A 13,102-nucleotide genomic window follows, 5' to 3' on the forward strand; every position below is an offset into this window, starting at 1 on the left:
TCCTTACATTTTTTAATAGAAACATGAACACAGTTAGTGTCTTCGATATTCAACTTTAAAAATTATTCCTGAATATCAAACTACTACTATAAAATTCAAGTTGAGAATTGAGAAAATTATCAAAAAATATAATATCTACCTAATTTCAGAAAATGAGTCATGTAATTTTGGCTACCTTAAGAAATTCACTGACCTTCCATCAAAAACAGACAGCCTGAGGTGACCTCCCAGAGAGGGAACCAAGAGAATAAAAATTCTTCTACCTCCCTACTATCTTCAGTTGTTACTTGGCCAAAATCACTATGAAGATCATGACAGTCCTACTAATGCAGTCACACACAAGTCAGCTTTCTTTGTCAGAAAGCACCAGGGAGAAAAAAGGTAAGCACACCAAGAGGGATGGTTTTCCACACAATGAGTTTTGCCCAGTTCTAATTGGGTTGTCTTTTTCTTGTTGATTGCAGGATATAATATTTTTGTCTTCTCCCATTTTGCAGCTTACTCTTTTACTTTTTATAGTTTTTTTTTTGATACACAGAGACTTCCCTTTTATATAATTAAACTTACAATTCTTTCTCTAGATTGTTTTCTATTGTCACCTTTATGCAATATTATGTTTAATACTCACAGCAAACATGTGTTGTACATACCACTGTTTTTCTCATTTTTAAGATAAGAAGAGAGTACCTTAAAGAGGGCAAATTAATATTTTCTAAAAAGTCAAGCAAAATATAGATGCACACATAATGAAAATTACTTAATTTGGTATTTAAAATACTAATATAGTACTTACTGTCATTCACTAAGTGTTTTTACAAATGTGATTTTATTAAATCTTCACAATTCTGTGGTGCAGTAGAGAATTTGATTAGCCAGCCCAAGGAGGAGGACATATTCAAATCCAGGTAATCTGGTGTCATACCTAGTAAAACTAAACTGCTTTTCTCTTTTTGGGCTGTAAGCAAGAGAGAAACATTTTCTCTTGCCATAAAACATGGTCATTTTTATTGTCCAATAATACCTCCTCAATTTCATCAGTTACCAATGAGAGGAAATCACCAAACTTAAATTTGCAGCCCAATATCTTTCCCAAACTCAATATTAATAAATTTACTGTTTCTGTCCTGAATTATAAAATTAATCTGTAGCCATTATAGAGACTAATTCAGTGTTGATGCAGACAATTAAAAAAATAGATAAATTTTTTAAAAAATAGAAATATCCTTTTATTTGTTGAAATACATCTTTATCATATAACATTGTGTAAATTTAAGGTACTCAATATACGACATTTATTTTATACATGTATTCATGTATTGTAATATGATTGCCATTGCAGTGATAGTACTGCTATCACATCACAATTATTTCTTTACTTGTGGAGGAAACAATTAAGATTTTATTACTTAGAAAGTTTGATGATTATAAGACAATATTGTTATTTATATTCACTATGTTGTGCATTATGCCTCTACGACTTATTTATCTACTAGTGCCAGTTTGTCCCCTTAAAGCGCATCTCTCCTATTTCTGCACCCCACCCAGCCACTTTACCACAAGTTTACTCACTGTATTTACAAGTTTAGCTTTTTTGGATTTTACACACAAGTGATATCATACAATATTTTTCTTTATCAGACTTTCATCACTTGACGTAATATCCACAAAATTCAGCCATATATCACAAATTACAAGATTTCCTTCTTTCTCATGACTGAATAATATCCCACTGCTTATATAGATCAAATGTCTTTATCCATTCATTCATTGACAGGCACTTGGATTGTTTCCATATCCTTGCTATTGTGAATAATGCTACAATAAATGTAAGAATGCACATATCTCTTCACTACCCTGTTTTCACTTCATTTCATTTGGGCAGATCATTTAGTGGATCTATTTTCATTTTTTATTTTTTTAGGAAGTTCCATACTGTTTTCCATAGTAGCTGAACCAATTTACCTTCCCACCAACAGTGTGCAAGTTTCCCTTTTCTGCACATTCTCACCCACACTTATCTCTTGTCTTCTTAATAATGACCATTCGAACAGGTGTGAGATCATATCTCATTGTGGTTTGCTTTCTCTGATAAGTAGTAATATTGAGCATCTTTTCATGGATGTATTGGCCATTTGAATTTGTCTTTAAAATTGCATATAATTCCACTGCTCATGACAAATATTATTAACTTATAATGTGTGGGGTGTTTTTTTCATATTTTTAGTGAACTATATATTCATAAAATTGATTGTACTATGCAATCACTTTGACACCCTATTTTTAAACATAATATTATATTACAATCAATTTCCCGTTTTGATATAATTTTAGCAACTAATAAATATTGTATTGTGGCTGTACAAAATTAATTTTAAAACTCTCCTGATATTGAACATGTAGATAGCTTCCACTTTTTTCCTATTATAAGTATTAAAAAACCCTTCAACCTTTCTAGATTCCATTTTTGCATATACTATTTATTTTACTGTGACTATATTTTCTCATTATTTCCCCCCAAAAATGTCTCACTCACCTTTTAATACCCAGCTCAACTGTCATTTTTGACAATTATAAACTATCTTTGTAAGTATAATTATTCTTTTTATTCTTTCCATATAAATTTGTTCATTACTCTGGTATAGCATTTATTATTTTGTCTTATTTATCTTACTGAATGTAGACCTCTGTGAGATGACAGGATAAGTTATAGTGAAAATTCTGTCATACTCATTGATCTTTCCCCAAGACCTAGTACAGCATCTAATATACATAAACCATCAAAAACATTTGTGTAATAATTAAGTGAACAGATGAATAACTGAATAAGTGAATTATTAAATAAAGAAGCATATGAATAGAAAGATAGTTCATGACCATGTTGACAAAGCTCTGTGGGACCTGAAATGATGTTAAGCATTTATTCATTAATAATTAGGAGCCAATGGAGTGCTAAATAGATTAGTAACCTGATTATCATCACTTTTGTGTTCACTACATATCCATTTCTCATAAAGATTTTGAGGAGTGGGACAGAATACTGATTTTATTTATTTTTTATTTTTTTGTATGTTTTATTGATTATGCTGTTACAGTTGTTCCAATTTCCTTTCTCTTTGTTCCCTTCCACCCAGCACCCCCTACCCTCCAGCAGTCCCCCCCGCACACTTAGTCCTTGTCCATGGGCCATGCATATAAGCTCTTCTCTACATCCCCCTGTCCATTCTGCACCCTCCTACTATGCTTATTAATTCCTGAACCATTTTCCTCCCTCTCCCATCTTCACCCTCCCAGCTGACCTCCCCCTCTCATGTCCCCCATACCTATGATTCTGTTCCCACTCTGGCTGTCTTCTTAGTTCACCTTTGTTTCCATTCCCCAGCTTCTGTTGTTGATGGTTGTGATTCTGTTGTCATTTAAATGTTCATAGTTTTATCTTATTTTTCTTAAATAAGTCCTTTAATTTTTCATATAATAATGGCTTGGTGATGATAAATTCCTTCAGCTTTACCTTGTCTGGGAAGCACTTCCTCTGCCCTTCCATTCTAAGTGATAGCTTTGCTGGATAGAGTAATCTTGGTTGTAGGTCCTTGCTTTTCATCACATTGAATTCTTCTTGCCAGTCCCTTCTTGCCTGCAAAGTTTCTTTTGATAAATCAGCTGACAGTCTTATAGGTACCCCTTTGTAGGTAACTCTCCTCTTTTCTCTTGCTGCTTTTAAGATTCTCTCTTTATCCTTACTTTTGGCATTTTGATTATGATGTGTCTTGGTGTGGTCCTCCCTGGGTCTAGTTTGTTTGGGACTCTCTGTGCTTCCTGGACATTTATGTCCATTTTCTTCCCCAAATTTGGAAAGTTTTCCTTTATTAATTTTTCACATAATTTTTTAATTTCTTGCTCTTCCTCTTCTCTTTCTGGCATCTCTATGATTTGGAGGTTGGCAGGTTTAAAGCTATCCAGAGGTTTTTAAGCCTCTCTTCATTTTTTAAAATTCTGTTTCCTCCTTCTGTACTGGTTGACTGTTTCTTTCTTTCTTATGTTCCAATTTTTTGATTTGAGCCTTGGTTTCCTTTCCTTCACTACTTGTTTCATGTGGATTTTCCTTAATTTCACGTAGTATAGCCTTCATTTCTTCTCTGTAATATTTAATCTTTTCTATTAGGTCTGTGAGCATCTTTATCACCAGTACTTTAAACTGTACATCTGTTAAACTGGTTATTTCCTCATCTGTTAGGCTCACTATCTCATCTGTTAGGTTTGCTATTTCCTTGTAGCTTAGTTTTCTCACTGGAACCTCAATCTGTTCCCTCTTTTGGGCCATACTTCTCTGCCTCCTCAATTTGACAGTCTCCTGTGTTTGCCTCTGTCATACCTGTTACATTGTAAGGGGTGGAGCCTTAGGTATTTGTCAGTACAGGGCAACCTGTTTCACCATGTTGTGGCGCTGTATGTGGGGGAGGGGCCTGCGAGGTAACAATGCCTCTTGCTCAGCACTTGCCCTTTTTCCAGGCACTTCTCCCCCTTCCTGTATAAAGCAAGCTGCCTCCTTTGAGAGCCCAATAGTTTCTTCCTCTGCCTCAACCCCCACTGGCTTTCATAGTCAAAAGCAATGCAACTCTATTTTTCCTGGAGCTGGAACCGTGGTCTGTTTTGGGGCTGGAATCACTTCCAGGGTTTAAAATGTATGACTGCTTTTCGCCACGGCTACAGTCACTGTACTGCTAACTGCACTGGCAGCTGCTGCTGCCTCCAACCACTGCTACCTCCAGTCAGGCCACCTCTAGCCCCGCTGCCAGTCATGCTGCCAGCCTCTGCCACCTCTAGCCTCATCCAGCTGCAGCCAAGTACCACCCCCACAGCAGCTACTCTGCTCCTCTCTCTCTCCATGCAAGCTCTACCCCTCCTACCTTTCTGGCTGAATGTTTCTTTTTTGTTTCTTTGCTAAACTTCCTTGTAGTTTCAATTTTCTGAATTTTCTGGGTTTTTTTTTTTTTTTTTAGTTTAGAAGTGGTTATAAATTTCTTCTTAGTTGTAAGGGAGACACAGCATTTCTATTTATGCCTCCATCTTGACTGGAAGTTTTCATAAAGATATTCTTATCTTATTTACACATCTATAGGGCATAGGCCACCATATACATATCAATATGTATATAGTACATATTGTACATATATGTAGCAATACAAAACTATGTAAGTTCAAATTTCAACATACAGGTGACTTGTGACAATGGAAGGATTTAATAGTTTGGCATTGTTTATGATTATAATAATAAATAATAATAGCGATGGTGATGGAATTACCATTTACTGGATGTCTTTTCTAAAGAGACAGTTATAAAATATCCATATAAATAACTTATTAAACATAGTATTAATCCCAACTAAAGATAGAAACACTGATTTAGAAAGAATTAGTAAGTTCTATAGTGCTTCACAATGAAAAGGTGTTGGAACTAGAATTCAAACTGGAATTATATATCTGATTCCAAAGTCAATTTTTTATTTCATGGCACAAACGCAGCACTAACTATATTTTACACACCTCTTACTACAATAGCATGTTTTCTCTTAGAAGTAAATCAGTTATATTTCATGCAAGAAATAATTTCAAGTTTCTTTACAAAAATAATTTCTGAGAACATAATGTAACTTTTCTGAAGTTGTGAATGAAATAAATTTCTTAAAAAGAGTTAAAGGAGTTATCTTGTATACAAGTCATATCATCTTATTTTAACCTATTAACTCTTCCATTTTGGAAAAAGAAAGGTAAAGGAAATAATACAGTCCTCTGTTATAATTATAAACTAGCCCAAAAGAGAGGTTTAAGTAAAGGTAGTTCATGAATAATTCCAATTCCTTTTCCTCTTCTAACTGTGCAGCCTCCAAGATGAACCTATTTATTCACATGGAAGAGATGGAAATTGTTCTGTAATGCCTAGTCATGGATCTGAAAAAGTGAAGGTCATAAGTACACCGAGCACCTCCCCTCAAGTACTTTTCCTCAAATTTATTAAATATTTCCTATATTACTGCACTAAGATAATTTAATTATGTGGCATTTCAACAATAAAGGTTATTTTACAACTGCTTTAGAAAGACACTACTAAAATTAGTAATTCATAAAATTATTATTTTTATTTGACTGCCAGAGAACTAGGACTATAAAATGCATGGTTGCTAAGAAAAGTTCTATTAAGAGGGTGCACTGATTGTGTAATATATTTATTATAATTTTGCAAATAATATAGTGTCTTTTTGAATAACTGCTGAAAATGTTTTTATGCCAAAGCTCATTGTATTAGCTTTTCTATATGCATTACTACATTACAGAATTACTGATGAGTTCTTTATGTATTCCATTTATAACACATAATTATTTCAAGAGCTGACAGTCAAGTTATTCATCAAAATATTAATATTGTACTGTTCCCCTGTGAATACTCAAAATCTACCTCTTTCACTACTTGTGTAAGTTTTTAAGTAAAGTCTGTACTAAACTCTTCTATTATTAAAGGCACTAGCAAATAGTTGCAGCTTGGTGATTCAGTAGATATTTAATGTGAAATTTTGTCAAATATTCTCTATAGAAACATTTCCCTTAAATGTGATGGGAGTTTGGGGGAAATTGTCTTAAAATTAAAGTGGGTTTCCTATTTTCCTAAATGAATGGCTTTAATTCCCTAATGCAAAATTAGTCTCTTGTGGGTTTTAAATAATGCCTTTGAGCATCAGTTAAAAAAAGAAGAAAATAAAATTAGACAATAAGAATAGAATGTCAGAGCATTAAGCTGTCAACATATTTATATTCTCAAGATTACTTACATTAGGACATTATATTCAAAGACCAAGAAAAAGTTCAGTTAGAGCTCTAAGTCTCTAAATTTCTGCCAACGCCTTTAGAAAGTGAATAGAAAATATATTGTTTGGGCTTATAATCACTTTGTAAAAATGAAGGCTTTCAATGCTTTCCCGTTTAGACCTTCAGAAGAAAAAAATGTTCCCCTGAAATTACAACATCTCTCCTATTTCTGACTCTACTGTCACATGCTTCTCTCTATTATTGTAATTCTAATCAAATTCAGCAAAATGATCCTGGAACAACACATTAATAGAGGAGGATCTTACACTCAGGAAAAGTTAACAGAAATTAATTAATTAATTAATTAAACAATTAATTAATTAATTAATTAATGAGGGGAAAGAAAGAGGGGGAGAGAAACATCACTGTGTGGTTGCCTCTCACTCACGCCCCCAACTGGGGACCTGACATGCAACCTAGTCATGTGCCCTGACTGGGAATAGAACCAGAGACACTTGGCTCACAGGCCAATGCTCAATCCACTGAGCCACAGCAGCCAGGGCTTAGTATATTTTCTTGATCATCATTTAGTAATGACATTGAGCTTTAGAAGTCTTTATATTCCCCACTTGCGCAAGCTCTACTCGTGCCTGCCCAGGCAGGTGCAGGAACAGCGGGCGGCTGCGGCATGGGAACAGTGGGCAGCAGCGACTCTGAAACACCCACTTGCACCGTGCACAAGTTTCCGTGGCCCCGCCCCAAGGGGGCAGAGACTAACTCCCAGGGCGCGGCTCAGCGGGACTGAGGATCGTGTGGAGGCCACCATGCGCGCACACATGAGCACTTGCACAAGTACCCTGGCCAGCTCCAACAGGCGCCAAACGAATGCACTGACCACCTCGGGCATGCAGGTGTTACCAGGGCGCATGACCAACATCACATGCAGGTGTACACTGCTGCCGCCAGGATCAGGAACCTCTGGCCCGCCTCAATAGACCAGCTGTGGATCCAGAAAAAGAAGGCAGCACACAAAGGCTGAACTGAGTAAAAACATTTTTTAAAATTTTTATTTGTATTTTAGTTTTTTATTTGTATTTTATTTTATTTTTATTTTTTATTTCTTATATTTTATTTTATTTTTTTTCATTATTTTAAAACTATCTCTTTAATTTGTTTCATACCATCTCTCCTTCTCATCCTTCCTCTGTAATTTTTCTTTATTTGTTTGTCTGTTTTGTTTAGCCTCCCTTTCACCCTAAATATATAGCATATAACTACTATATAAATCTAATATTCCACTTCCTTACTATATTCTGCATTCTTCCCTCTTCTTCCTTTATTATTATCAACATACAATAAAAATATTACTTTCTGTCTTGCATAGTCTCGACACTATTTGCTACTTTTATTAATCTATCACCCCTCTCTCAAAAATCATATTTTTCTTCTTTAAAAACAACTCTTATCTATTCTTCCTATAGTATAAAAGCCCTGACCTCTCTACATTTATATTATATTAATACTGGCTCATTTGCTGACGATAGTGGGATAGAAGGTGGGGGATATTTTTGAGGGTGTGGATTTCCTGCGTGGGCTGTGTGTTTATGTTTTTAGCAGCATCTCCACAAAAAAACTCAAGACAAAGTGAACAGAGTGACTCTCAGTCAACTAGCCAGAGGGAAGGTCCCAACAAAAAGCATCTGAAATATAACCAGACAGCATAAACAAATGACATAAAGGGTGTCCCAAGAACATCAGGCTCAGGAGATCAAAGAGACTGCACCTCTGAAACCCCCAGATCTCCTATAAAGAATCTCATACCACAAAGGTGGGAAGTCAAAGCAGACAAATCCAAAAACAAAAACAAGAAGAATCCAACATGGTAAGACACAGAAACAACCTCTCTATGAAAAGAAAAGGGGAATCCCCAGAAAGAGAGGTAGATGGAATAAACATAGCCCAAATGTCAGACATGGAATTCAAAACAATAATGGTGAAGAAGCTCAATATATTCGACAACCTCAAAAACAAGTACGACAACCTCCAAGGAAGTAACCAACAGCTCCAAGAGAATTACAGGGAGCTTACGGAGAACTACACCAGCATAAAAAAGGACATAGAAACTATTAATAAGAACCAGGAATAAATGAAGAATACAATCTCGGAAATCAAAAAACACAGTAGAATCAATCAAAAGCAGGCTAAACGAAGCAGAGGATTGAATCAGTGAGTTAGAGGACAATGTAGAAGAAAATTCCCAGACAATACAACAAAATGAAAAATGATTGAAAAAGTATGAAGAGGTTTAAGAGAATTGCAAGACAACATGAGACAAAATAATATCCTGATCATCGGAATAAAAGAGGGAGAAGAAGAAGAACAAGGAATAGAGAAGCTGATAGGAGAAGTAATGACAGAAAATCTTCCTAACCTGATGAGAGAAAAAGACATGCAAGTTCAAGAAGCACAGAGAGTCCCAATGAAGAGGAACCCCAAAAGGCCCACTCCAAGGCACATCATAATTAAAATGACAACATTCAAAGACAAAGAGAGAATCCTAAAAGCAGCAAGAGAAAAACAGCAAATAACATACAAGGCAGCCCCGATAAGGCTATCAACCGATTTCTCAACAGAAACACTACAAGCCAGAAAGGAATGGTCAAAAATATTTCAAGCAATGAAAAACAAAGGCCTGCAACCAAGAATACTCTACCCATCAAGGCTCTCACTCAAAATGGAAGGTGAAATAAGAAGTTTCTCAGACAGAGAAAGACTAAAAGAATACATCTCCACCAAACCACCATTGCAAGAGATGCTAGAGGGAAATCTTTAAGAAAAAGAAGAAAGAAAGACGAGAAAAACACAGGTACAAAGAGAAATGAATAAATACATGTCAATAAAATCTTAAATGTAAATGGATTAAATGCTCCAATTAAAAGACATAGGGTAGCGGAATGGATACAAAAACAGGACTCATATATTTGCTGTCTACAAGAAACACACCTCAAAACAAAACATTTACACAGACTGAAAGTAAAGGGATATAAAAAAGTATTCCAAGAAAACAGACATGAAAAAAAAAAAAAAGCTGGGGTAGCAGTACTCATATCAGACAAAACGGATTTCAAGCAAGGGCAATGAAAACAGATAAAGAAGGACATTTTATAATTCTTAAGGGAACAATCAATCAAGATATAACAGTGATAAACATATATGCACCCAACATAGAAGCACCCAAATATATAAAGAAAATACTAGAAGACCACAAGAAGGATATTAACAGCAACACAATCATAGTAGGGGACTTTAACACTCCATTGTCAACAATAGGCAGATCTTCGAAGCAAAGAAACACCAAGGATATATAGGCATTGAACAACACACTAAACCACATGGACTTAACATATATATAGAACTTTTCACCCCAAAGAACCAAAATATAAATTCTTTTCAAATGCACATGAGACATTTTCAAAGATAGACCACATGATAGGACACAAAACAAGCCTCCACAAATTCAAGAAAACTGAAATTATATCAAGCATCTTTTCAGACCACAATGCCTTGAAACTAAAAATTAACCTTAGAGAAAAAAATCAAAGACATCCAAACTCACAGAGGATGAATTAATGCTAATAAATAATGAAGGGTTAACAATGACATCAAAGAAGAAATCAAGAAATTTCTGGAAACCAATGATAATGAACACACAACAGCTCAAACCCTATGGGACACAGCAAAAGCAATCCTAATAAGGAAAGTTCATAGCAATACAGGCATATCTGAAAAGGATAGAAGAATCTCAAATAAAAAAATCTAACCCTAAAGCTACAAAAACTAGAACAACAACAACAAACAAAGCCTAGGGCAAGAAGAAGGAACGAAATCAAAAAGATCAGAGCAGAATTAAATGACATAGAGACTAAACAAACAATGCAAAAGATCAACAAAACTAGGAGCTGGTTCTTTGAAAAAAATAAACAAAATCAACAAGACTTTAGCCAGGCTCATCAAGAAAAAAAGAGAGAACACCCAAATAAACAAAATCAGAAACAAAAAGGGAGAAATCATGACTGATACCATAGAAATACAAAGGATTATAAGAAATTACTACAAACAACTGTATGGCAAGAAATTTGACAACCTAGAAGAAATGGACAAATTTCTAGAAATATATAACCTTCCAAAACTGAATCAAGAAGTAGAAAATCTCAACAGACCAATAACAAAGAATGAAATTGAAACAGTAATCAAAAATCTCCCTGCACACAAAAGCCCTGGACCGGATGGCTTCACAGGCGAATTTTACAAAACATTCAGGGAAGAACTAACTCCTACCCTCCTCAAACTATTACAAAAAATCCAAAAAGAGAGAAAAATCCCAAATTCTTTCTGTGAAGCCAGTATTACCCTAATTCCAAAACTAGGTCAAGACACAACAAAGAAAGAAAACTACAGTCCAATATTACTGATGAACATAGATGCTAAAATCCTCAAAAAAATACTGGCAAACAGGATCCAGCAATACATTAAAAAGATAATATACCACGATCAAGTGGGATTCATCCCAGGGATGCAAGGATGGTTTAATATTCGCAAATCAATAAACGTAATACACCACCTAAACACAATGAAAGAGAAAAATCACATGATCATATCAATAGATGCAGAAAAGGTATTTGATAAAGTACAACACCCATTTATGATGAAAACACTCAGTTAAATAGGAATAGAGGGAGCAGACATCAACATAATTAAGGCTATATACAAGAAACCTGAACCCAACATCATACTCAATGGGCAAAAACTAAAAGCATTCCCCCTGAGATCAGGAACAAGACAAGGGTGTCCACTCTCTCCACTCTTATTCAACATAGTGTTGAAAGTCCTAGCCACAGCATTCAGACAAGAAAAAGAAATAAAAGGTCTCCAAATTAGGAAAGAAGAAGTAAAACTATCATTATATGCAGATGACTTGATAGTATACATAGAAAACCCTACAGACTCCACTAAAAAACTACTCGATATAATAAGCAAATTTGGCAAAATAGCAGAGTACAGTGTAAATATACAGAAATCTAAGGCAGTTCTTTACACCAACAATAAAATATCAGAGATAGAAACTTAAAAAAATCTCATTTACTATAGCAACAAGAAAAACAGAGTACCTAGGAATAACTTAACCAAAGAGATAAAAGACTTGTACTCGGAAAACTACATAACACTGAAGAAAGAAATTAAGGCAGACACACATAAATGGAAGCAAATACCATGTTCATGGATGGGAAGAATCAACATCATTAAAAAGGCCAAACTACCCAAAGCAATTTACAGATTCAATGCAATCCCTATTAAAATACCAATGACATATTTCACAGACCTAGAACAAATACTTCAAAAATTCATATGGAGCCAAAAAACCCTGAATAGCCAAAGCAATCTTGAAACAGAAGAACACAGCAGGAGGAATCACAATACCAGACATGAAACATTAGTACAAAGCCACTGTGATCAAAACAATTTGTTACTGGCATGAGAACAGACATATAGATCAATGGAACAGAATAGCGAGTCCAGAAATAAATCCAGGACTATACAGTCAACTAATATTTGATAAAGGAGGAAGGAACATAAAATGGAGTGAGACGAGCCTCTTCAACAAATGGTGTTGGGAGAACTGGACAGGGACATGCAAAAAAATGAAACTAGACCACCAACTTACACCACACACCAGAATAAATTCAAGATGGATCAAAGACTTAAATGTAAGCCATGACACCATAAAAGTCCTAGAGGAAAACATAGGCAGGAAAATTTCAAATATCCCACGTAACAATATTTTCATGGATACATCTCCTAAGGCAAGAGAAATAAAGGAAAAAATAAACAAATGGGACTACATCAAACTAAAGAGTTTCTGCTCAGCAAAAGAAAACATCAGCAAGATGAAAAGGAAACCAACCATATGAGAAAACATATTTGCCAATGATATCTCAGACAGGGAACTGATCTCCAAAATATATAAAGAGCTTATATGACTCAACATCAAGAAAACAGACAACCCAATTAAAAAATGGGCAAAGGACCTGAACAAACACTTCTCCAAAGAGGACATACAGAAGGTCCATAGACATGAAAAAATGCTCAACATCACTAGCCATTAGAGAGATTCAAGTAAAAACCACAATGAGATACCACTTTACATCTGTCGGAATGGCCATCATCAACAAATCAACAAACAACAAGTGCTGGTGAGGATGTGGAGAAATGGGAACCCTACTGCACTGTTGGTGGGAATGCAGAC

Source organism: Furipterus horrens, unplaced genomic scaffold, assembly GCF_987537825.1.
Source record: "Furipterus horrens unplaced genomic scaffold, mFurHor1.1.pri manual_scaffold_3, whole genome shotgun sequence".
Classification (NCBI taxonomy): domain Eukaryota; kingdom Metazoa; phylum Chordata; class Mammalia; order Chiroptera; family Furipteridae; genus Furipterus; species Furipterus horrens.